This window comes from Chiloscyllium plagiosum, unplaced genomic scaffold, assembly GCF_037043375.1.
Source record: "Chiloscyllium plagiosum isolate Xiang-an unplaced genomic scaffold, Cpla_swu_hap1 HiC_scaffold_48, whole genome shotgun sequence".
Taxonomy (NCBI): domain Eukaryota; kingdom Metazoa; phylum Chordata; class Chondrichthyes; order Orectolobiformes; family Hemiscylliidae; genus Chiloscyllium; species Chiloscyllium plagiosum.
The window spans coordinates 21,417,662-21,445,287 of record NW_028270186.1 but is presented as its reverse complement, the minus strand read 5'-3'; the positions used below and the strand labels follow the sequence as shown (position 1 = coordinate 21,445,287).

Here is a 27,626-nt window from a genome sequence, read left to right as displayed (position 1 = left end):
TACACAATGATCTCTGGCACATTGCTGTTGACATACACATCAAAATATCTCTCCACCCTTCAGGCACTCTGCCTGTATTCCTGATGAAGGGCTTTTGCCCGAAACATTGATTTTCCTGCTCCTCGGATGCTGCCTGAACTGCTGTGCTTTTCCAGCACCACTCTACTTCAGAATACACATCGAAATATTGCAAGACCTGTACCGTACTCAAAATTTCATTTTCGATTGTAGAATATTCCCTCTGGTGGATGTTGATCTTCTTCGAAAAGTAACCAAGTTCAATCCCGTTCTCATTTTCCTGAGCAGTACTACTCCAACACCAATGTCACTAGCATTTAAAAGGTTTTGAAATGTTTGGTGTTGCTAAATCTGGTTTGATGTTTAATATAGATTTCTAATGGTCGCATGGCTCTCACCACCGAAACTTTATGTTGTTCTTAAGCAAATTGGTTAATGTTGCCACTACACTTCTGAAGTTTGGAACAAATTTCCGATAGAATCCGCTGAGTCTGAAGCACCTTTTTTTTAGTGCTTGGTCATGGAAATGGAAATTCCTCGATGGCCTTCGTCTTTGCGTTCCGTAGGGTCAACCTTCCATAGAACATAGAACATAGAAGAATACAGCGCAGTACAGGCCCTTCGGCCCTCGATGTTGCACCGATCCAAGCCCACCCAACCTACACTAGCCCACTATCCTCCATATGCCTATCCAATGCCCGCTTAAATGCCCATAATGAGGGAGAGTCCACCACTGCTACTGGCAGGGCATTCCATGAACTCACGACTCTCTGAGTAAAGAACCTACCCCTAACATCTGTCCTATACCTACCCCCCCGTAATTTAAAGCTATGCCCCCTTGTAATAGCTGACTCCATACGTGGAAAAAGATTCTCACTGTCGACCCTATCTAAACCCCGAATCATCTTGTGCACCTCTATCAAGTCACCCCTAAACCTTCTTTTCTCCAATGAAAACAACCCCAAGTGCCTCAGCCTTTCCTCATACGATCTTTCTACCATACCAGGCAACATCCTGGTAAACCTCCTCTGCACCCGTTCCAGTGCTTCCACATCCTTCCTATAGTATGGCGACCAAAACTGCACACAATACTCCAGATGTGGCCGCACCAGAGTCTTATACAACTGCAACATGACCTCAGTACTCCGGAACTCAATTCCTCTACCAATAAAAGCCAGTACGCCATATGCCTTCTTCACCGCACTATTTAACTGGGTGGCAACTTGCAAAGATCTGTGTACATGGACACCAAGATCCCTCTGCTCATCCACACTACCAAGAATCCGACCATTAGCCCAGTACCCCATCTTTTTATTACTCTTACCAAAGTGAATCACCTCACACTTAGCTACATTGAACTCCATTTGCCACCTTTCTGCCCAGTTCTGCAGCTCATCTAGAACATAGAACATAGAACAATACAGCACAGAACAGGCCCTTCGGCCCATGATGTTGTGCCGAACATTTGTCCTGGCTTAAGCACCCATCCATGTACCTATCCAATTGCCGCTTAAAGGTCACCAAAGATTCTGACTGTACCACTCCCACAGGCAGCGCATTTCATGCCCCCACCACTCTCTGGGTAAAGAACCCGCCCCTGACATCTCCCCTATACCTTCCACCCTTCACCTTAATTTTATGTCCCCTTGTAACACTCTGTTGTACCCGGGGAAAAAGTATCTGACTGTCTACTCTATCTATTCCTCTGATCATCTTATAAACCTCTATCAAGTCACCCCTTATCCTTCGCCGTTCCAACGAGAAAAGGGCTAGCACTCTCAACCTATCCTCGTACGACCTATTCTCCCTTCCAGGCAATATCCTGGTAAATCTTCTCTGCACCCTCTCCAAAGCTTCCACATCTTTCCTAAAGTGAGGCGACCAGAACTGCACACAGTACTCCAAATGTGGCCTAACTAAACCTGTACAGTTGCAACATCACTTCACGACTCTTGAATTCAATCCCTCTGCTAATGAACGCTAATACACCATAGGCCTTCTTACAAGCTCTATCCACCTGAGTAGCAACTTTCAAAGACCTATGAACATAGACCCCAAGATCCCTCTGCTCCTCCACCTCACTAAGAACCCTACCGTTAACCCTATATTGCATTCTTATTTGTCTTTCCAAAATGGACAACCTCACACTTGGCAGGGTTGAACTCCATCTGCCACTCCTCAGCCCAGCTCTGCATCATATCCAAGTCCCTTTGCAGCCGACAAGAGCCCTCCTCACTATCCACAACTCCACCAATCTTCGTATCATCTGCAAATTTACTGACCCACCCTTTGACTCCCTCATCCAAGTCATTAATAAAAATTACGAACAGCAGAGGACCCAGAACTGATCCCTGCGGAACTCCACTTGTAACTGGGCTCCTGGCTGAATATTTACCATCTCCCACCACTCTCTGACTTCGACCGGTTAGCCAGTTTTCTATCCAATTGGCCAAATTTCCCTCTATCCCATTCCTCCTGACTTTCCGCATAAGCCTACCATGGGGAACCTTATCAAATGCCTTACTAAAATCCATGTATACTACATCCACTGCTCTACCCTCATCCACATGCTTGGTCACCTCCTCAAAGAATTCAATCAGACTTGTAAGGCAAGACCTACCCTTCACAAATCCGTGCTGGCTATCCCTAATCAAGCAGTGCCTTTCCAGATACTCATAAATCCTATCCCTCAGTACCCTTTCCATTACTTTACCTACCACTGAAGTAAGACTAACTGGCCTGTAATTCCCGGGGTTATCCCTATTCCCTTTTTTGAACAGGGGCACAACATTCGCCACTCTCCAGTCCCCTGGTACCACCCCTGTTGACAGTGAAGATGAAAAGATCATTGCCAACGGTACTACAATTTCCTCTCTTGCTTCCCACATAATCCTCGGATATATCTCATCAGGCCCGGGGGACTTGTCTATCCTCAAGTTGTTCAAAATATCCAACACATCTTCCTTCCTAACATGTATCTCCTCTAGCTTACCAGTCCGTTTCACACTCTCTTCTTCAACAATACGGTTCCTCTCATTCGTAAATACTGAAGAAAAGTACTCATTCAAGACCTCTCCTATCTCTTCCGATTCAATACACAGTCTCCCACTACTGTCCTTGATCGGACCTACCCTCGTTCTCGTCATTCTCATGTTTCTCACATACGCATAAAAAGCCTTGATCCTATCCGCCAAAAATTTTTCATGCCCTCTCTTAGCTCTCCTAATCCCTTTCTTCAGGTCCCTTCTGGCTATCCTGTATCCCTCCACTGCTCTGTCTGAACCCTGTTTCCTCAACCTTATGTAAGCCTCCTTCTTCCTCTTTACAAGACATTCAACCTCCCTCGTCAACCAAGGTTCCCTCACACGACCATTTCTTTCCTGCCTGACAAGTACATACATATCAAGGACACGTCGTATCTGCTCCTTGAAAAAGTTCCACATTTCCACGACATCCTTCCCCGACAGCCTATGCTCCCAACCTATGCTCCTCAGATCCTGTCTTGCGGCATCGTAATTACCCTTCCCCCAATTGTAAAACCTACCCTGTTGCACGCACCTATCTCTCTCCATAACCAAGGTGAAAGTCACAGAATTGTGGTCACCATCACCAAAATGTTCACCCACTAACAAGCCCATCACTTGTCCCGGTTCATTACCGAGTACCAAATCCAAAATGGCCTCCCCTCTGGTCGCACAATCTACATACTGTGTTAGAAAAGCTTCCTGGACACACTGCACAAACACCGCCCCATCCAATCTACTAGATCTAAAGAGCTTCCAATCAATATTTGGGAAGTTGAAATCGCCCATGACTTCAATCGCCCTGTGGCTTCTGCACCTTTCCAAAATCTGTTTTCCAATCTGTTTCTCCACATCTCTGCTGCTACTGGGGGGCCTATAGTAAACACCCAACAAGGTGACTGCACCTTTCCTATTTCTGACTTCAGCCCATACTACCTCTAAAGGCAGATCCCCCTCGAACTGCCTTTCTGCAGTTGTTATACCATTTCTAATTAGCAACGCCACCCCCCCCTCCTTTTTTACCACCCTCCCTAATCCTACTGAAACATCTGTAACCAGGAACCTCCCAACAACCATTCCTGTCCCTCTTCTATCCACGTTTCTGTGATGGCCACAACATCGTAGTCCCAGGTACCTATCCACGCCTTAAGTTCACCGACCTTATTTCTGATACTCCTTGCGTTGAAGTATACGCACTTGAACCTATCTCTGTGTCTGCAAGTATTCCCTGTCAGTGCTACCTTCTTCACAGCCTCCCCACACACTTGGACATCCTGACAAACAGCTAGCCTACTTGCTAGACTACAAGTCCGGATCCCATCCCCATGGGTAAGCCTCCCATGTGGCTATTGATTGTTTAACAGTAGTAATTTACCGATCTTTCTTTCTGTCACTCTCCATGTTCATGTTATTCTGATTGAGCCTCAGCAGTTTTTCAATTTCTCTCCCTCATTCCCTGCCTCTGCTTTCAACCCACGAGACAAACATCAGAGAACGTCTGTTCATCCTCCGGGTCTATGACATTACAACAATGAACAATGCAGGAATTAACATATTTGGCGAAAGTGAAGACTACAGAGTTGGAGTGTGGAGCTGGAAAAGCGCAGCCAGACAGTCAACATCCAAGGAACAGGAGAGTCGATGTTTCCGGTTTATGCCCGAAAAGTTGACTCACCTGCTCCTCGGATGCTGCCTGAACATGAATTAAGATATTGGCTGACTGTCCTTTCACCTGCTGCTTCATAAGTGCTTTCCTAATTGTCCTATCTAAATTCATTGGATTAGCTTTCTTACAGCATGGAAACAGACTTTTTGGCCCAACAAATCCACACCGACCCATTCCCCCCACCCCCCACCCCTTCAACTAATGCACCTAACACTATGGGCAACTTAGCTTGGCCAATTCACCTGACCTGCACATAGAACATAGAAGAATACAGCGCAGTACAGGCCCTTCGGCCCTCGATGTTGCGCCGATCCAAGCCCACCTAACCTACACTAGCCCACTATCCTCCATATGCCTATCCAATGCCCGCTTAAATGCCCATAATGAGGGAGAGTCCACCACTGCTACTGGCAGGGCATTCCATGAACTCACGACTCGCTGAGTAAAGAACCTACCCCGAACATCTGTCCTATACCTACCCCCCCTTAATTTAAAGCTATGCCCCCTTGTAATAGCTGACTCCACACGTGGAAAAAGATTCTCACTGTCGACCCTATCTAAACCCCGAATCATCTTGTGCACCTCTATCAAGTCACCCCTAAACCTTCTTTTCTCCAATGAAAACAATCCCAAGTGCCTCAGCCTTTCCTCATACGATATTTCTACCATACCAGGCAACATCCTGGTAAACCTCCTCTGCACCCGTTCCAGTGCCTCCACATCCTTCCTATAGTATGGCGACCAAAACTGCACACAATACTCCAGATGTGGCCGCACCAGAGTCTTATACAACTGCAACATGACCTCAGTACTCCGGAACTCAATTCCTCTACCAATAAAAGCCAGTACGCCATATGCCTTCTTCACCGCACTATTTACCTGGGTGGCAACTTGCATAGATTTGTGTACATGGACACCAAGATCCCTCTGCTCATCCACACTACCAAGTATCCGACCGTTAGCCCAGTACGCCATCTTTTTATTACTCTTACCAAAGTGAATCACCTCACACTTAGCTACATTGAACTCCATTTGCCACCTTTCTGCCCAGTTCTGCAGCTTATCTATATCCCGCTGTAACCTGCCACATCCTTCCTCACTGTCTACAACTCCTCCGACTTTCGTATCATCCGCAAACTTGCTCACCCAACCTTCTAACCCCTCCTCCAGGTCATTTATAAAAATGACAAACAGCAATGGTCCCAAAACAGATCCTTGCGGAACACCGCTAGTGACAGCACTCCAAGATGAACCTTTGCCATCAGCTACTACCCTCTGTCTTCTTCCAGCCAGCCAACTCCTAATCCAAACCTCCAACTCACCCTCAATGCCATACCTCCGTATTTTTTGCAGTAGTCTACCATGGGGAACCTTATCAAACGCCTTACTAAAATCCATATACACCGCATCTACCGCTTTCCCCTCGTCCACCTCCTTAGTCACCTTCTCAAAGAATTCAATAAGGTTTGTGAGGCACGACCTGCCCTTCACAAAACCATGCTGACTATCCTTGATCACATTATTCCTATCCAGATGTTCATAAATCCTATCCCTTACAATTCTCTCTAAGATTTTGCCCACAACAGAAGTGAGACTCACCGGCCTATAGTTACTAGGGTTATCCCTACTCCCCTTCTTGAACAAGGGAACCACATTTGCTCGCCTCCAATCTTCTGGCACTCCTCCTGTAGACAACGAGGACATAAAAATCAAGGCCAATGGCTCTGCAATCTCCTCCCTTGCTTCCCAGAGAATCCTAGGATAAATGCCATCAGGCCCAGGGGACTTATCTATTTTCACCCTTTCCAGAATTTCCAACACCTCTTCTCGACATACCTCAAAGCCATCCATTCTACTTAATTGTGACTCAGTATTCACATCGACGACAATGTCCTGTTCCTGATTGAATACTGACGAAAAGTATTCCTTCAGTGTCTCCCCAATCTCTTCAGCCTCCACACGCAACTTCCCACTACTATCCTTGACTGGACCTATTCCTACCCTAGTCATTCTTTGGATTGTGAGAGGAAACCGGAGCACACGGATGAAGCCCACACGGACACGGGGAGAATGTGCAAACTCCGTGCAGGCAGTTGGCCAAGGAGGGAATTGAACCCAGGTCCCTGGCGCCATGAGCCACCATGCCGCTTCACTCCATATTAATTAACACCACATCCTCACCCAACTTTTCCAACCAGAATCCAGCCACTGTTTTGTGTTTGAAAGTATCCTACAGGTTATTCACAGATGCCCTGTCACTTTCTTGATCACTGAAAGACTATATTTTAATAATCGATAATATTTTAATGATCCAAATTACTATTGCACCCTCCTTATTTTGTTGAGCAGTGGTCAACACCTCAGTCTTCAGCTGCTATAAGCAAAATACTTAGTCCAGTTTATGAAACCTCACTTCACATCAAAAACTCTATAGTTCCAAGCATCATCTTGATCAATCTCCTCTGCACTCTTTCCACTGTGCTTCCTCCTCTCAGTAGATTCCGAGCAAGGCTCTAGCGGTTGGTCCAACAAATTGTCCATACCATTTCATTTCCCATTTTGTGCTTAATGGTCTGTAATTTCCTTCATTTTCTTTTCTTTCTTCCTTATTTATAGCGTATTTCTCCCAACAAGAAAATTTGTGTGGAGCGTTGAGTCAGTTTGAGAGATCTTATCGATTTGAATGTAAGCATGGAATTCAAGGGAATTAACTTTTCTGAGACTGAACATTCCCCTCTCACTACATAATCATCCGCTACCTCATACTTCCCTCGAACTCCACACTACATCTCCTTACACACTCCTCTGAAGCTAAATACCATAGCTGAGTAATTCTACTCATCTTCGTCCACTCTCCTTTTTTCACTCGCTAGTTCCTCATCACTGCTGTTATTTCATGCACCTCTGGTACTTGCAGCTCCGTTCTAACTCCGTACTACCCTACGACTTGCAGTTCTGTTGTCACACTACATACTCTAGCACCCCCATCAGTCTCAGGAACTTCTGACCTCTGTCACTCCCTGCTCTTTTGTGAATCCTGGCTTCCAAGCACTCCCAAGTCCCGTTACCTCTCAGCTCCACTGCCATTCACGTTTTCCCCAAATCCCTCCCCGATTCTCTGTCAGCACTGAATCTCACCCCCACTTCAGTATTATAAACTATACTAAATGTTCTATATATTGTATTTTCCAATTTTCTCGCGCTCTGTCTCGCGCGCTCTCTCTCTCACTCTCTCACACATACACACACACACACACGCATCTATTTTGCAACAAAATACGGTCAGAAATTTCCAAGCACCGTTTGTCTTTTAGTGACTCTAATAAGATATTTCAGTCTCACAAAGTTTATATCGTCCACATTAGGAAATATAAAGTAATGATCAGCGTCTACTCTGTGGTGATCTCGTGGGTGGCAGCCTCATATATTCAGCTTATAAATATGTATCTGTTAGTATGACAAATAATGATGTGGACATGCTGCTTTTGGACTGGGTGGACAAGTTCAGAAGTCATACAACACGAGGTCATAATCCAACAGATTTATTTCAAGTCGCACGCTTTTGGAATGCTAATCCTTAAACAAGATAAGGGAACGAAGAGGCAGCGCTCCAAAATGTTATGATTTCAAATGAACTGTATGAACTATAACCTGATGTCATGCAACTTCCACTTTGAGGAGTGACCATTCCCTGTCTTTTGCATCCATATTTTGAAACTGTTCAGACTGTTTCATTTTGGAATTCAAATGCTAATGAGTGGTGTGATCGCTAGAGTATTATCTTCGCTCAGTCTGGCCAGCAGGGGGATGATGATCGTTCTCCTCAGTCAGCCGAGGTTGTTCCAAATTCCATCCCACTCTTCTCAGATAATGAGATATGATACATGTGTAACACATCGCATTGGAAAGTCAAGCATGCCACTGTCTTGTTCATTACTGAGGAGAAGCTGCCAAAAGAGAAGAGCAGATAAGCTTACAACAGATCACAGATCCCAGCCCAAACACCTCCATCGGAAAAGGGGAACTCGGGCCAAACAAGTGAAGGATTCAGTCATTCACCAAACCGTTGAGCCACTCTCCACCTCCCTAGCCAAGTGTTACAAACTTGTCCTGAATAGGCACAAAGATGTGCTGAGCCCATATTCCTTCTGGTCTAGCCTGCGTGCCCACCTGCGGTGCTAATGCCAACACAGTGCCCATTTGTCAGGCAAGTTCCATCCCACTCCTCCTTGAAGATATAATTCATGTACAACACATCACATTGGGAACTCGAGCGTGCCACTGTCTCGTGCATTATCAAGGAGAAGCTGCCAAAAGAGAAGAGCAGATCAGCTTGCAACAGAACACAGATCCCGGACCAAACCCATACATCGAAAGAGGGGAAGCCAGGGGCCAAATTGGAGAAGGATTCAGTCATTTGCCAAAACCTTGAGCCTGTCCCATCATTCAATCTGATTGTGATCAATCTCCTTGAGCACCCCGAAACTCAGGGTTCTCGATTAGAGAGATGATAAGAGGCTCCATGTTGGAGAGACAGTTTTGGAATCAAGGCACATCTCCACCGTGACTGAAGACTTTGTTTCTGCCCAAAAAATTTACAAAAATGATTCGATTGGAGGAATTCAATGGGGAATGGTGGGGATGTCGGCCAATGTTCCAATGACACGGGATCAAATCTAAACTCAGCCCTTGGAATGGAATGGGAAACGATTCAGAAACCTGGAATATAAACTGAATCTCAGTAATGACGGCAGTTGAGTGGATCATCAGTTGGCGTAAAAACCTAATTGGGTTCACCCACGCCCGTTTAGAAAAGAAAATATTCCATCCTTACCTTGTCTGGCCTACATGTGACTCCAGAGCTACACTTCTGGGAGGAAGTAGTGGATATGTCTTTGAATCCCAGCGACGTGTGTCTGTGGATTTCTCACTCCCAGTTGGATAGGGGACTAAATGGAGATACCCAAGGAGGCAAACAGTGGTCCATAGCACAGTGAAATACCCTTCAGCATATCGTGTCTGTGCCAACCACCTCCATATTCCAATCCCCGTTTCTACAGCATGTGGCACATATCCTTGGCATGGCAAGTGCCACAACTAAATCCTCCTTCAAAGTTCTGCCTCTTCACTGCCCCCCCCCCCCACTTAATATGAGCAAGTTCCAGAATCCCCCCATCATCTGCCCCCTTCTCCAAATCACTGAACCCTACACCAAGGGGAAAAACGTCCTTCCTATCTACCCTATCGATGGTCCACTTCATTTTATCTATTTCAGTCACATCCCCTGTCAAACTCCACTGCCCTAAGGGAAATATTCCACAATCTCTCTTTGATAACTGAAACTCTCCAGCACCAGACGACATCCTGTTAAATCTCCCTCTGCCTTCTCTGCCGGTACTGTCACATCCCTCCTATTATGTAAATTCCAGAATACTCTTGTTGAGTGGCCACACCGACTTTGTATAAGGTTGCCAGCCAAACTCACCTCTTAAACTCGATGTCTTGGTTACTGAAGGAAAGTATCCCATAATCCTTCTGAAACTCTTTATCTCTCCTGTCCTGCTACCTTCAGGGAGAGATGTTCACGTACACCAAGATCCCTCTGTACTTTCCATAGTCCTAGTGTTCATCATTTAATCCTTACCGTGCTTGATTGAACACTGCTCTGCTTTTGCCTGGAGTCGACTGGCAACCGTGTGCCAAGAAGTAGCATCGGATATAAAAGGCACCAAAACAAGCTTAATGTGCCCAGTGCAAGTGATGCATGTTGTCAAGCTGCTCTGTACGAGTCTGTTCACCAAAGCAAAGAGAGGCGCACCAAAGCCTCACGCCTGGAGTTTAAACAAACAACACAATGACCATCATTGGCGGCATCGGAGCACATCCATTGTATCGTCAAGTTTATCTAACTACCCAGACTGCAAGGCTTCTGGCCGCTCCACAATTCTGACCTTTGACCCTGAAAAGAATTTATTGTCTTGCCTGCACTTCGACCCCGTTCCTCTCAGTTTTGCCCTTGGTATGTGTTTCAAACACTGATAGTATGAGACTCAGATCCTGAAGGAAGGTTTCCTCATGGTTTACCCTCTCAAAAAATTTGGAAAATATTAATAAATTCACCTCTTTGACACCTTGGACTTAATGGCACAGTGTTCAGGAGTAGGTGGAGCTGTATGCATAATGAGCTGAAGAGTGGCAGATGGAGTTTCATGCAGAGAAGTGCGAGATGTTGGGAAGGACTGGCAGGACTGACACAGGGGAGTGGGGACACAGGCCCTGGGGAGTCTGGCTGTACAAAGAAACTTACGGGTTCAGGTACATAGTTCCTTGAAATTTGCATCACACATAGACAGGGAAGAAGATATTTGGCATTCTTTTTTCTTTGCTAAGTACAGAGTATAGGAGTTGAGACATCACATTGCGGCTGTACAGGGCATTGGCAAGGGAGAAAGTGTGGACAGCCGATCAGAGTCGAAAAGTATGGTGCTGGAAAAGCACAGCAGATCAGATATCAGGCGAATCGACATTTCGAGGAATCCTGATGAAGAGCTTATGTTCTAAATGTCGATTATCCTGCTCCCAGGACATTGATAAGGCTACTTTTTGTAGTCCTGTGTACTGTTCTGCTCTCCCTCCTACAGGAAGGGCGTCGTTAACATGGAAAGGTTTCATGGATGTTACTGATTCTGGAGGATTTGAGTTCTAGAGAAAGACTGGAGAGACTGGGACCATAAAATGATATGACCATAATGACATAGGAGCTGGCATTAGGCATTTCGGTCCAACGGGTCCTCTTCAGTATTTAATCATGGCAAATAGGTTTTTCAACACTATTTTCCCGCTTTCTCCCCGAAACTTGGATCCCGTTCGCATTCATGAACTTATCTATCTCTGTTTTAATATAGTCATTGACCTGGGCTGCACAGTCTTATCTCTCAATGAATTCAAAAGATTTACCACCACCTGACTAAAGAAACTTTGGAGGCTAACGGCGACCTTATAAATGTTTATGAAATCATGAGGGATATTAATAGCCAAAGGTCGTCTTCACAGCGGAGAGAAGTCCAAAACGAGAGGGCCAGGTTTAAAATGAGAAGGGAAAGATTTATAAGGCATCTTGGGCAACCTTTCCATGCAGAGAGTGGTGCATGAATGGAATCATCTATCAGAGAAAGTGGTGGAGGAGTGTAACATTACTATATATAAAAGGCAACTACATGGGTACATGAAGAGGAACTGTTAAGAAGGATATGGGTCAAATGCACGTACATGGGGCGAGTTCCACATGGCAAAGCTTGTCCATTGCCATCCTCTCTGCTTCCGTGAAAGGGCAGTGAATAAATCACATACTGCCCTTGACTTTGAGTAAAGGTGCAGCCTCAGTCATGCTGACATTACACAATTAACTATGAATGACTCAGCCAAAATGTGAATTCTGCTCTGTCTCTGTCTCTCTCTTTCTCTCTCTCTCTCTCTCTCTCTCTCTCTCTCTCTCTCTCTCTCTCTCTCTCTCTCTCTTTCTTAAGCATTTCTTGTTGTGAAACTGAACAAAACATTTCCCAGCTGTGGGGGCATGGGATTTTAGCCCATGTCCCTCCAGTCTGTGACCCTTAATTACCAATGCAGTGAGCTCCCCTACCCGCTGATGACACTCACACTCCGCTCTCTGTTACCTAACCCCGACAGAGGTGTCACCCCAGCCGGATTAGAATTACTGTGGGTGCAGTTTGTAACAGGTGCCGTCAATCCTCCCCAGACACATTTTATATTTTGTTTCTCCCGGATCTTGTCCACCATAATTGCCAAATCTGTACGACAGAGCTGGGCAACCACGCCTCACACCTCTTTGACAATGGTAATGTCATGGTATATTCTCGGCAGTCCCAACCTTTGCATGATAGCTTGGAAAATCAGCAGCATGAAACGATTACTGCAACAGAACAGATGGGAATTAATGCAGTCAGGCACGTGACCATCAACCACTTTTCAAATCAGTATCACATTTGTTAATATCCTGGCGATTAGCACTGCCAGGATTACGCACTTTGCATTTGGGAATAGAATCCCAGTGAATGCTCATTTTCACAATATGCTCTGGATTGAGTGCTGTTATGTTACATTCTATAGAATCAATTCGTTACCTCGATTATACTAAACTGTATACATTTTGGCAACACAAGGTCATGCTGTTCTCGGATAAACTGAATACTTTTTTTTTGGAAACAGAAACCGCAGAGGGACTACTTTTGTCTTGAAGTTGCTACAGGTTTCTCTTGCTCTTTTTCTTTAGTTAAAATTTTCTGTGAGTGGAGCTCTGAAATGCTTGGCAAGGAAGAACATCTATCTGAAGTCAAGACCTCGTTCCAACTGTCCGGCTACTGACATGATGTCAACAATCTGACAGTGCCACTTAAAGCCAGAAGGAGTGTGCAAAAGTCATCTAATTCCAATCTTGCAATCCGACTCATAATCCACAAATTTGCCTCTGTACTAATTTTTTCTGCACATTACATTTTGACAGAGACCTGTGTCTTGACCATTGGATTTGTGAATGTATGTGTGTGTATACATGAGTGAGTGAGTGTGTGGATGTGCACGTGTGCATGTTGCTGTGTGTTGCATGTGTTTGGGATTTAGAGGGAAATATCATTTTACTTGCACAAGAATAATTTAGATTCTATGCTGTCACATAGAAAAGGATATGTTTCTTAATTAAAACAAAATTTTGCAGTGGTTCTATTGATGAAACCTGAAGTCTGATCGTTTATTTGTGTCAGACTGTGGGCATAATTAAGCATCTTAGTGATAAAAATTGGCAACTTACACAGCACTGATAGCCCTCAGAACAATTGCATTTGGTCACCAGCGCACTCTACCCGTCAGATCGATGATAGAATTGACAAGACACTGAACTCATCCAGCTCATATAAACAAATGGCTACAAGAGCAGGTCAGAAGCTGGGAATCCTGCAGCGAGGAACTCACTTTCTAACTCCCCAATCGTGTCCTGCCATCGACATGGCACAAATCAGGAGTGTGAGGGAATGCTCCCCACTTGTCCCGGATGGGCGTAGCTCCAACAACACACAAGGGCTTAACTCCAATTGGGGCAAAACAGACCGCTTGATTTGCACCACATTCGCAAACACCCAGTAGCAGTGGTGTGTTTCACTGCCAAGATGCACAGCAGAAATACAACAATGATCCTTAGTCAGCACTTTCCAAACCCACGACCACTTCCAAGGAGAAGGTCAAAAGCAGGATATATCAGTGAACCCCACCCCCTGTAAGGTCCCATCTGAGCCACTCACCATCCCCACTTGGAGATTTATCTGCCATTTTATCAGTGTCACTGTGTCAAGATCCAGCAGCTCACTCCCTAATGGCACTGTGTCCCTACACCACATCAACGGCAGCAGTTAAAGATTGTGCCTCAAGGGGCAATAAATATAGGGTCCAACCCAAATCCCAAAAAATGGGATGGAAAAAGTCTAATTGATGTTTACAGGAACTTGCTGTGGGTACATTGGCCACTGCGCTTCCTCTATTACAAGCAGGCACAAATAAAGGTTGGCTGTTCTTGACATACTGTGGGCCCGCATGCCCTACTTGAATGTTCCACTGGAGCTAGGTGAAGTTACCAAGTGACTATGGCAACCTAACTGGACATGACTGAGGAGAGCATGGCATGAAGGAAGCTAAGATCCATTCTGTGCAAGGTTGCATATGCTGACGTGTGACAGCACCAGGAATAAACCTGCAAAAACAAGCTTCCACTACCCTATCCATCATGTCCATGAGGGTTAACAATTTCAAAGACAGTGACTAAACAACAACTGCCCACTGGGCCTGATTTTAATTGAATCAAATTAATGCAGTTAGCCATCCTGCCTCATGCATTATCTGTACCCATAATAACTGGAGCCCATTGTCCAGCCATGTGGCACACGTGCCATATAAAGTACTGTTTTGTCCTTCTCTCCATCCCCCCATAGGTTTGGATTCTTGTGATTGTGTCCTGAAGCGTGCAAAATATAAATATCCAGTGGCTTTTCGGGAGCCTGAAAGCAGCCCCTTTTCTTCAACATTCTGATAATGACATTCTAAAGGTCTGAGACCTGTCCCGGCAAAGGACCTGGTGGAAGTTAAAACTTTCCCTTAGATGTACTGGTTTCAGCTCTTTGAGATTAGCGTGGTGCGATTTGTGTGAGATATAGATTGAGAGAAAGAGAGAGCGATGAAGCAAAATGGAAAGAGAGTGAGTGAGAGAGAGAGAGAGAGAGAAAGACTGAAAGAGAGACAGAGACACATAGAGAACAAAACTGAGCAAGACCGAATGGTGGGAAATAAATGCCGCTCAGTTCACCATCTTCCCTTCTTCTCTGTCATGCTCTTGCTTGCCTCGCCTATTTAAGTTGTTCTCTATCACTACCACATCAACCAATTCTCTCATCCCACGACTGCTTGGGGTTCTAGTCCCCCTTGCAAAACTAGTTTAAACTTTCCACAATCAAATCTCGAGGACAAGAAGAAATCCTTAAGTACATCGATGCCATGTTGAGTGTGGGATGATTATGAAATGTATAAAGTAACACATAAATTACCAGTTACTGTTGAAGGAAATGCAATTTTCTCTTTTGAAAAAAAAAGCAAATGCTTGAAACCGTACACTAACGTGGTTTTTTTCTCACTTTTCAGAGAAGTTATAGAATCATGTTTTTTTTTCAAATAAAACTGTACAGTAACATCTCCTCAGAGATTCTGACTTAGATTGAATTAATGGATTTTCCTATTAAGAATAATATTGTAGAAGCAATGAAATTGTAACACAGCACTGAACTGAAATAGAAATGACTCACCATCTGAGTACTTGTGTGGAATAAGCAACGTTATACCAAGTTACCTACTTAATCATAAGAAGTGCTCTATAGCAATTGAATAGGAAACGGGGAACTTCTTATGAGCATCTAATCTGGACCTGGTGGATTTCCACCTTGCATCCATTTAAGAGGAATTTTTGGGAGAATATTTATATTGTATGTCATCAGCTCTTTCAAATTTCCTTCACTTGATAGTGTGGGGAGTCGGTCAATGAACAGCGTTAATCTTGAGTTCGACAAGCTTAGTTTTCTACAAATGGTTCCTCAATAATGACGGGAAGGAAATGAAAAACTTCACAGATCACAATCAAATCGTCCTTTTTATTTTGTATTAATTTCTGGCATGTTAGTGTTATTGACTAGGCCAGCATTCCTTTTCAGTCTATAACAGTCCTTGAACATGTTGCTGAACAGTTGTCCCAAAATATTTGCCAGTGCAGTTCCAACTGGGAATACGATGTTTCTTGGTAACGAACTTGAAGACAGTGCTCCCTTTTCTTTGCTGCTGTTGTGATTGTGGGTAGCAGGCTTTGTGCGCTCAGATGGTGCTATCTGGGGAGCCTTGTTGAGGCTGCAGTTTATCTTGTAGATGTAACACACTGCTGCCTAAGTATCAAAGTGGAGGGCATGAATATTGAAGGTGACGTCTGTAATATCAATTGCGTGAGTGGTTTTGTCAAATGTACTGTCAAGGATTTAGGCTGTTGGGGAACTGCGCTCATAGAGGCAACTGGCAAATAATCCACCTCAAACCTGGCTCAAACCTTTTAGATTATGGGCAGATCTTGCGGAGTCAGATGGCGAGTTGCTCTCCATAGACCTCCCAGCCTCGGACTTATGCTTCTCGCCCTGGCACTTGCGTGATTGATTCAGGTCAGTTGCTCGGCAATCATAATCCCTAGCACTTTGGCACTGTGAACTTCAATGAAGATTTGGTGATGCTATTGCTATTCGAAGCCAATGGATAGAGGACAGATTTTCTTTTGTTGGTGATGTCCATTGCCTTGCACTTTTCCAGGAAAGGACAGATCACCCTGTTAGAAGATTTCTAAAGGCATCCAAAAATTTCTAGTGATGTAGAGAAAAGGATTGCAAAGATGATTGTGGATGGGAGCGAAACTGGCCAGTAATTTTTTTTTAAGGAGGATTTTAAATTTCTAAATATTAACTGGAAATGCTGTGCTTGTGGTACATTAGGTGGGTCAGTTTTTGTCCAATGTGTTCAGGAGTGTTTCCTGACACAGTTTGTCGATAGGTGAATAAGAGGCAAAACCACATTGGATTTGGCAGTGGGTAATGAACCAGGTGAGGTGTTAGGTTTGGACATAAGTGAGCACTTTGGTGATTGTTACCACAATTTGATTACACTTATTTTAGCGATGGAAAAGAGTAGGTATGTACCACAGAGCAGGAGTTAAAGCTGGGGGAAAGACAATTATGATAAGATTAGGCAAGATTTCGGATGCATCGAATGGGGAAAGCTGCAGTGGATTAGCACAATTGAAATGTGGAGCTTGTTCAAGGAACAGTTACTGAGTGTCCTTGATAAGTATAAACCTGTCAGACAGAGAGGAGATGGTCAAGTGAAGGAAATGTGGTTTAACTAAAGAAGTTGAATCTCAAGAGAAAGAATGAGACTTATGCGAGGATGAGACATGAAGGCCCAGTTAGGACACTCATGTGTCAATAGTCAGCCAGTAAGGATCAGAGTTGAAAAGAGCAAGGAGATGACAGGAGAAGTCTTCGTCAGGCAGGATCAAAGAAAACCCTGAAGTTTTCTGTAGGTATGTCAGGAATAAAAGAATAACAAGAGTAAGAATAGGGACAAACACAACAGTGGGGAATGGTGTGTGGAGTGGGAGGAGATAGGAGAGTCGCTAAATGAATATTTTTCGTCACACTGGAAAATTATAATATTGTTGAGGATAATACTGAGATACAGGCCATTAGACTGGATAGGATTGGGGGTCGTAAGGAGGAGGTGTTAGCAATTCTAGAGAGTGTAAAAATAGATAAGTCCCTTGGGCCAGATGCTATTTATCTTTGGATTCTTTGGGAATCTAGAGAGAAAATTGCAGAATCTTTGACTTTGATCTTTATTTCATAATTGTCTATAGGAATAGTGCCAGGAGACTAGAGGACAGCAAATGTTATCCCCTTGATGATAAAGGGGCGTAGGGACAATCCTAGTAATTATAGACCAGTGAACCTTTCTTCAGTTGTGGGTAAAGTGTGGGAAAGGATTATAAGAGATAAGATTTATAATCAATCTGTAAACAATTAATTTGATTAGGGATAGTTAACACGGTTTTGTCAAGTGTAGGTCGTGCCTCACAAAGATTTTAGATTTTAGATTAGATTACAGTGTGGAAACAGGCCCTTCGGCCCAACAAGTCCACACCGACCCGCCGAAGCGAAACCCACCCATACCCCTACATTTACCCCTTACCTAACACTATGGGCAATTTAGCATGGCCAATTCACCTGACCCTGCACATCTTTGGACTGTGGGAGGAAACCGGAGCACCCGGAGGAAACCCACGCAGACACGGGGAGAACGTGCAAACTCCACACAGTCAGTCGCCTGAGGCGGGAATTGAACCCGGGTCTCTGGCGCTGTGAGGCAGCAGTGCTAACCACTGTGCCACCGTGTCGCCCACGCTTATTAAGTTTTTCAGAAGGCGACCAAGCAGGTGAATGCATGTAAACCGGTTAACGTAGTGTATATGGATTTCAAGAAAGCGTTTGATAAGGTTCCCCATGGTAGGCTATTGCAGAAAATGTGGATGTATGGGATTGAGGGTGATTTAATGGTTTTGATCAGAAAATAGCTAGCTGAAAGAAGACGGAGGCTATGGTTGATGGAAACTTCTCATTCCACTGTTCAGTTGCTTGTGACTTCCCACAGGAATCTGTTTTGGAGGCGTTGCTGTATGTCATTTTTATAAATATCCTGGATGACGGCGTAGAGGGATTGGTTAGGAAGTTTGTGCATGACACTGAGGTCAGTGGAGTTGTGGACATCACCGAAGGATGTTGCAGGTTACAGAGGTTCACACATAAGCTGCAGAGCTGGGCCGAGAAGTGGGAAAATGAGTTTAATGCAGAAAAGGTTGAGGTAATTTGCTTTGGAATGAGTAACAGGAACACAGAGTATTGGGTGAATCATAAGATTCTTGGCAGTATGGGTAAGCAGACAGCTCTCAGTGTCCATTTACATAGATCCCAGGTGGATAGGGTTGTTAAGAAGATACACAGTGTGTCAGCTTTTATTGGTAGAATGGTTGAGTTTCGGAGCCATGAGGTCATTTTGCAGCTGTACAAAACTGCCGCACTTGGAGTAATGTGGTTACCGTATTATTGGAAGAATGTGGAAAGGGTCTAGTGGAGAGTTACCAGGATGTTACTTGTTATGGAGGGAATGTCTGATACAGAAAGGCTGAGGAACTTGAGGCTGATTTCGATGGGAAGAAAAAGATTGAGAGATGACTTAATAGAGACAGAGAAGATAATCTGAGGATTAGGCAGGGTGGACAGAGAGAGACGTGTTCCTCGGATGGTGATGGGTAGAACGAGTGGACACAACTTTATATTGCGGGGTGATAGATATACGACAGAGGTCAGAAGTAGTTTCTTCACTCAGACAGTAGTAAGAGCCCTGCCTGCAACAGTCGCAGACTCGCCAACTTTAGCAGCATTTAAATGGTCATTTGGTAAGCATACAAAATGAAAATGGATTAGTGTTGGATAGATCAGCTTCAGATTGGTTTCACAGGTCAGTGCAACATCGAGTACTGAAGGGCCAGCACTGCGCTGTAATGTTCTATGTTCTATGCTCTTGTCAAGCACATTTTTTATTTGGATATCATCCCGTTCTTGCTATATTTGAATAAAGTATTTAAGGAGTTGTGAATAGTGCTGAACGTGGTACAACCATCAGTGAAAATCCCCAGTTCTGACCTTGTGAGAGAGAGAATGATGGAGCAAGCTTGATTGGAAGATTGGCTTAACCTTTCAGTAGATTTCTGTGATATAACCTCAGGAAATGTGTAAGTATTTTGTTGCTTCCTGTTCAAACTCTCCCCTCCATATAGCTAGCTCAGAATTCCTTCACAACTGTACTACCTTTGGAGTATTTTTTCTGGCATGCATTACAATGAAAAATAATGTAGCCTAGTGATACCACCTTGAGTACCATGAGGAATGACAAATAAATGCTGGGTTTGCTCATAAAACCTGCATTCTGAATGTGATGCTTTCTCGTGTATTTACATTTTTTAATGTTCTCACCAACTGTTGGTTTACAAAAGTTTATTTGTATTCTAGCTTTCAATGAAATACAGACATGAGTTTTCCCCGTTATTCAACTTGTACTCATGATGCCTCGGGCCTAATGACATTAAATGGATAACATCAGGTTGCAAATCCATCTGTTGCCAATAATATTAGTGTTCTGTTTTCGAGAATAAGATGCATTTGTTCTCAGCAAGAATGATTTTTCTGTCAGATGAGGGGGGCATGGTGGCAATAATTATCCTAAGACATGTGTGGTTATCCCATGGCAAAGAAATGGTCAGATAATCAACACCAATAAAAGGTAACTTACCCAAGAATTGTAAGATAGCTAGACTGATCACAGAATATTATTACTGCACTGTGTCCTAGAAAGTTAGAGAAGCTATGTCCTGCTGGAAAATTCACGCTGGTGGATCATGCAGGGGCCAAGAATAGAGTGAGCATGTTAGATTTCCTTAGATAATAAGCTGAAAATGTGTTGCTGGAACAGTGCTGCAGGTCAGGCAGCATCCAGGGATCCGGAGAATCGACATTTCGGGCATAGCACTGCCTGCAAAGTACAACATTTTTTGACTACAGAATAAAACTCCACCCGCACTTTCACGATCAGACTTTCCCAAGACAGGCACAGTACAAATTGTATAAAGTGCAAGTTTTTTTTTGAAGTACTCAACATTCCCACGGCAGGCTGCGTGCAGATTTAGTATCAGAATGTTGTCTATCTATTTCCCTCTGCAAGTTCGAAATGGCAGGTAGCAAAGCTTGTCAAGTGCATTTAACCTGCATTTTGTGCAATGAAATTAGTACAGCACAAACGCAACAAGGTATTCACATAGCTTCAAGCAATTATCTCTCAGAGAATGGTTCAGTAATCGTAGTTTGTGTGAAAGAGGGAATGAAATATTTTTATTCTGGAGCAATGGAAGGAAATTTTTTGGAGCAACTGATGAGCTGTTCAATAACTTTCAAATCAAAAAGAAAAGGTCAGTCTGTGAAATGCAAGTTACGGAAATGGGCAAGGTGTTCGCGCAAAACCTATCTGCATGAAACGTCACCGCCTGCATGCACTGGGGCTCCAGTTTTCATAATTGGAGTAACTATGGGCCATCTAGAAAGCCTGGAACTAGTACATCTCACATTTTGGGAAAAGTGAATCCATAGTCAGTGTGCAGGCAAATAAGGAACATGTGAAAGCCAAGCTGTTCAGGAGTCCTTTGAGATGGTGTTGGTTTGTAGAATTGTGATGCAGATGATTCATCAGAGGAGTCAGGACAGATCTATGTGTATCACAGCTGGAGAGGAATGTGGGAGGAGGCAAAAATCAGAAATTACTCGAAAAGATCAGCACGTCTGGCTGCATCTGTGGAGAGAACGCAGAGATAATGATTCACATCATGGCCCTTCTTCAGAACTATGTTATGTGTCACAGGCTCAGTAATTTTGGCTTTTCTTTTGTTTTTGATTTCTGAAATCTGCAGTTCTTTCAATTTTTTTCTAATTTAAGAAGAACAGTAGACATGCTGAACTCATGAAGGATTCTTGAGTTTAGATCAGAGTGGTGCTGGAAAAGCACAGCAGGTCAGGCAGTATCCGAGGAGCAGGAAAATCGCCGTTTTGGGCAAAAGCCCTTCAGGGATTTTTGAATAAGGAGATGACCTGGGGGTTGCAGTGAGAGAGAGACTCACTGAGATTCTTGTGGAGAGAGGAGGAGAACTTCTTCAAGGTAGAGGATTCGCAGTAAGATTAAAATCAATTGGCAAAAGCGAGGATTGCATACGCTGGAAACCAGAGTTTAGATCAGAGTGGTGCTGGAAAAGCATAACAGGCCAGGCAGCATCCGAGGAGCAGGAAGATCGATGTTTCGAGCAAAAGCCGTTCATCAGGAAAGGAGACTTCCTGTAGAGTAACGGGGCTGGCATTTCCAAGTTGATAAACATGTCTTCAGGATGCCATGTCCACATCCCTGCTGCCTGGTGTTACAGAAAAGGCCAGACATCCTCAAGACATTTTAAGAAGTTAGCTCTGACCCTAGATTTTCCCGTTGTTTTAGGCAGATGTAAGGTTGCTATCCCAAGATTGATACAGTATACCAAAACACTTGGCACTTAATGTCGCCAAACTTATTTACATACCACCGAAGAAAACTCAAACAAAAGAAAACATAATTTAGAATAACAGCAATTTGAAAACCCAAACGACATGACATCCCCCGTAACTTAACAAAGGAGCTGTTCCAATTTCCTGCGACATTCCCATAAACATGCTCCTTGGTGAAAACAAGTTAAATTCAGGCACAGTTTCTGACAGGGTAGATTTCAGCGAGAGAGAGGATCAGCTATGTTCCATTTGCTGAAGGATGGACACTCTTCCTGCTGTTGTAGCTCCTCTGGATGCCCAGCTAAAATCAAAAACCATTTGGAAAAATCCCTGAACTAAGAGAACTGTTCACTTCCCTTTCATTGTATAAGAGTTTGAAAAAAACAGCTAAAAACCATTTTCCTATTGTTTCCTTTGGCAGGATCTGTTATGTCCCGTACTCAGTCAAATCGAAACCCATGTCTTTTAAAATCACTCTTGAAAAAAAAACTAAGGACAACATAACCTTTTTAACGAAGCAGCAATGTCACACTGGGGCAATGATATCAGAGTGCAGCTGCAGAAGATTCTACTCGAGAAGGACCAAAAGACAGAGTAGTGCTCCATGCCTGTATCAATAAGTTGCAGGAATGTTGTGATACATGCAGTGGATTTCGGACAGCTGGAATTAATTACTGAATAATCGATTATGAGGCAAAAACGATGTCAGGAGCTGGTTTGACGATTCAAACAATACGTCTTTGTGATGGTGTGAATGTCCTTCTGATTTCATCCAGAGCCAGCGTGAATCGAGTGCAAACATACAAAGTAAATTATTACTGAAAATACGTTGTCAATCACCGGAATGGTTGCAGTCTCTGCACATGCATTTTTAACATTTTTATAACAGATGTGTGTTCTGCTTTCTTTTTGTATTCGTATAGATGTTTGGATCAGACAATTCAGCAAGAATGAGTGAAGATAATCCTGGATTTGCCTGTTCAACTCTTGCCTGCAGTGAACAATGATACTTTGCTTTGGGTCAGTTTTTTTTCTGTATCTTGTTCGTTCTCTGACAACTGATTGCATGGCAAGAATTCTATTATTGAAATATCTGATACCACATTCAGTTATACTTGCTGCTGTTCACCTTTTTACTAACTGTTCTTCATGTAGTAGCTTTATACTTCATTTAATTCTCTCGTTTCTTTCTCCTCAGATTCATTCTTCGCCCAACTGAAGACAAGTACTGACAAATTGCGTGTTCTCCTTTTCTGTTCGTTCAGTTCCTCACCTGGACACCTCGTTCCATTATAAGCTGCATCAAATGTTGACTCTCAGTCACTTGGATTTAAACACCAACTGATACATTTTTACAAATGGATATTTTGCAGCATTCTTTATCTGGTGTCTGAAATTATTTTGTGTCACCACATAAATAAATGCATTTGTGCAACAACTTAAGTTTCGTAGCATATATGCGACTTGTTCAAAGAGATCATAAGCAGCATAATCCAAGTGATAAGAGACATCAAAGAAATACAAAATATACATCAACCAGAGAAGTAGGAAGCTGCCTGATATGGCAAACAATAAAATCACAGAGTTCTTTCTGCTCTCTATCTCTGGATCATTCTCTGTTTTTCTCTGATCCCTGACTCCCTGACGCACCTTTATTGCCTCAAAGATGTGTCTCACTGTCAGAGCATTGAGCAAGAGAATGAAAGCAAATGGCAAAATTGGTGTTAGAAATTTTTCAAAATATCGAAAACTAACCCATTGAGGGTGATAATGATAACTTTCCCTGTTAGAACAGTACCATGGAACATTGTTGATAAACATTTTAGGCTCAAATCGAAAGTAAATAGGAATATTCTTTAAAACGAAGAAAATGCATATTGTTGTTATTACTTTCATCGCCGTTTTCTCAGTGCAATAATTAGTTTTCATTTGATGAATGCAAATGGCAACAAAACGATCAAAAGAGAAAGCGACAGTTAACCAGACAGAACAGTCAATAGATGAACGATTCAGGGCATAAATAATAGTACAAACAGGAGTGATGTCAAGGAAACACCGTGGATAATAATAGTAACTGAACTGACCAAGTATGACGTCGAAGACAATGAACAGAAGATCTGATGCTGCCATAGCCACCAAATATCGAGTGGTGCAGGTAGAAAGCCCACACTTACCCCCAGACAAAAATACAAACGCCACTAGATTAACTGTAAGAGATAGAAAAGTAAGATAGACTTGAAGTTACAGATAATGTATTCTCTGTACCTGAACCAGACTGTAAGTGATGGATTTTAGCATAAACATTGTTGTTCAGTGTCACATAAATTTTTTTAAAAAATTGAAACACAGCAGAAAACCTTCACAGAAGGAATCCATTGTATTCTTTTAAATTACAGATATCGTGTACAACATGAGTAGTGGGTTACTTCTGGTGTATGCAATAGCTGAGTTCCTCTGTTTTATAGTTTGTTTTGACTGGCTTGAATTGCCCTTCAGATGACAACATTCGAGGCAAAATGAATTGGCAAAACAAAGAATAGGAAGCACCTAACACAGATATGGTTTACAAAATTTCCGTTTTCTGTTGCCTAGCCTTCACAGCTTAGAGTGCCACAACAATTGTAGACACTGATATGAGATTCACAAAATGGGCTTGCTTTCAAAGTCATAAGATTTTCCAGTCAAATTGACTATTCGAGTATGGAAAACCAAGTACACACAGCAGCACTGACAACGCAGAATGAAAGGATGCGTATCCTGGCTTTCAGACCAGCAAGAGTTCGGAAATTCAGTGCATCATGCAAAATAACTCATGACACAGACTATTCTCTGGGATAGCTGACGCCTTGAATTTGGGAAGACCTCAGCACTACACATGGACGTTAAATCACACTCAGATTCAGAAATATCCTCTGTCTTATTTGCAAATAGTGAACATTTTAAATCTTGTTCTTGGAAAGTGAGCTTTGATGTTAGGCCAGTGATCGCTGCTCAGTTCTAAACACCTACGTGATGGCAATGGACATCTGACTTTCTGACCACTTGCATTAACTGGGATGCAGAAAACCGTTTTTGGAATTTCTGCTCAGCAGCAGTGATGAAACAATGATATAAATCTAAGTCAGAATGAAATCTGGTTTGAATGGGAGCTTGTATGTGATGTTGTTTCTATGCATCTGTTATTTTTATTCTTTTATGTGCTGGAGGTCATGGTTGTCCGAGGTGATGTCAGAAGGGACTTGGTGTGTTACTGCTTTGCATCTTATAGTTGCTATTAATTGATAGTCGTTAGTGCTGTTGGTGAAATGTGTGAGTACCAACTGTAGTGGATGGCACCCTAGTCAATTGACAACTTGCCTTGTAGAATGTCCAGCTTCATGACTGTTGTTGGAGCTGCAATCATCCAGGAAAATGAACAGCATTCAGTTCTTGAGTTATGCTTTCCTGGTAGTGGAAATGAATTTATCAGCAGGCAGAGGTTCCTTGCCACTGAAAATTAGTGTCTGATGCACACCTGTGTGCACAGCACAGATACGGCTGAATCAGTTTATTTTCCTTTCAATGATTGGCTCGGAGTATGGATGGTCAGGCACTCAGTGATGGCAATGTCATAGCAAGCCAATAGCAAACTGGTAGATTCTAACAATTTGAAGCTGGTCAATGTGTGACTCTGTCACATGTGAATGTTACATTCAGCCCAAATAGATGTTATGTTACTGTATATGGATAGAGACATCTTCATTATCTATGCACAATCGCTAGGAAATATCACTTTGAAAATGATGCTGGAAGAAAGGACAGTGATGAGCTCACTAGAGATGTTATGCTCTAGGACATACCCTGACGAACTCCTGCAGACAACAATGGTGGCTTAGCCGATTCACTTAAAACTGCTGGAACCAAATTCAGCGGGAAATGAAAAAATGTTAGAATTTGATTGAGCCCAGTTTTACAACGACTCCTAGTTGTGAATATATGTTAAAAATGTTCATGTCTATGAGCGAAGCATTTTTTTCAGCAATGAAACAAAACTGTAAAAAAAAAACAAGTGCAGCTGGTTGAGGTTCAGTTTATCAATCTATCTGTCAATTCCAGTAAATCAAGCCTGAGTATGTCACAATTTACAGTTAACATGCGATGGTATTCACAGGTCAGAGATCGTATTACCCAAAAAAAAAGGTTCTGACAAAGTTTGAAGACCAGGGCAGAGTCAACATGTTTGCCATTATCACATTAAATAAAGTGAAAAGCTAACAATTCTGAAAATTTAACTTGTGAACTTTCAAATGTAGTGTTAGTGACATGAAGTACGAAGGTGGCGGGCAGAATCGACTCAATATGTTGCAGAAAACATAGCTCATTTACATGTTCGACACACATGGACAAACTTGCATTGCTCTTGAATTTCGCTGAGAGAATGTTAAGTACAGCTCTCATGTTGGGCATGAAACTTCAACAAATGAGAAAGACCACGACTGGAGTTTATGAATATGAAATATGCATTACAGCTTGGAACAAATAGGAATGGCAGAGATGCGTAGGTTACATTAAAATGTTATATTAATGTTCTGTGTTCTGCACTGTTGATTCCATAAAATGTTCATCAATTCCATTAATAATCCAGAAATTATATTACAAGCACTAAACCCGAACATTCGTTAAAAGTCATTTTTATTCCCATTAATATTCTCATTTTCATTTTTTATATATTGTCTTAATACTGGTTGATGCACAATTCTCATCAAACGAACTTCACCAGGAGGACCCACATCACAGAGAACCACAACAATCAGTGGAAAATAACTGTGGAAGCGTTATGATTTCCTGATTTGAAAATAGTTTATCAGAATCTAATCAGACACAGATATGAAATACTGTCAATATTTCCAGCTTTATGTCCATTCTTATTAATGTGCAAGTATTAGATTGAAGTTGCTATGTACCACATACTTTTGGAGAAAACATGGCTGTATTACATTTCATTGAAACAACGTTGTTGCTGTGCTGTTTCGTTTTGTCATTAAAAAAAGGACATCCGTTTGTCACCAATGGAATATACTACATTGTAAATGTAGTGCCAGAAAATTGAATAAACTGAGACAATTTCCCAGCTGCAGTCCATTGTGTGACCAATCCACTTTGACGACTGCACTATTGGGCAGAATAGATATAAAAATGCTATATAAGCGTATCACACGATGATTCTTGGTCCTGCTTACTTCTGGGGTCCGAAATTCTATTTCATTCAGTTGTTCACAAATTGTTACATTCTGAAATCAGAGATGCTTTGACACACAGAAAGGCACTGTGGAATGTTGTTCACCTTCATTTAGTAACCCATACTAACTGTTGTTCTAATTTTAGAGATCCTCTAGGGAAGTAAAGACTAAACTTCAAGGGCAGAATAAAGGACTCCAAGAGAGGCATGAAAGAAGACTAGTATCCCAGAAAGGTCAGGCTTGAGTATTATAATAACCTCTGGCTTTATGGCAATAGTGCATGTTCTCTGAATCCTCCAAAGTCTTATCTGCTGCCAAATGAAAGCTTCCACCCAACACTCCAACAAATCATTTTCTTTCATTGTGGAATTGAATAAACAGAATGTTATTGTATCAATGATTGTTATTAATGGTTTAACTCCTGTCA

At 42.8% G+C, this 27,626-nt stretch overlaps 1 long non-coding RNA gene across 1 annotated transcript in view; it reads left to right on the top strand.

Annotated features, from left to right (window-relative positions):
- Positions 1-27,065, top strand: part of LOC122543204 (uncharacterized) — a 45,615-nt gene extending 18,550 nt beyond the window's left edge. Inside the window, exons 4-5 of the long non-coding RNA XR_015754820.1 lie at positions 22,904-23,000; positions 23,179-27,065. This is a non-coding gene — a long non-coding RNA (uncharacterized LOC122543204). The remainder of the gene's footprint in view (positions 1-22,903; positions 23,001-23,178) is intronic.
- Positions 27,066-27,626: the final 561 nt, after the last annotated feature.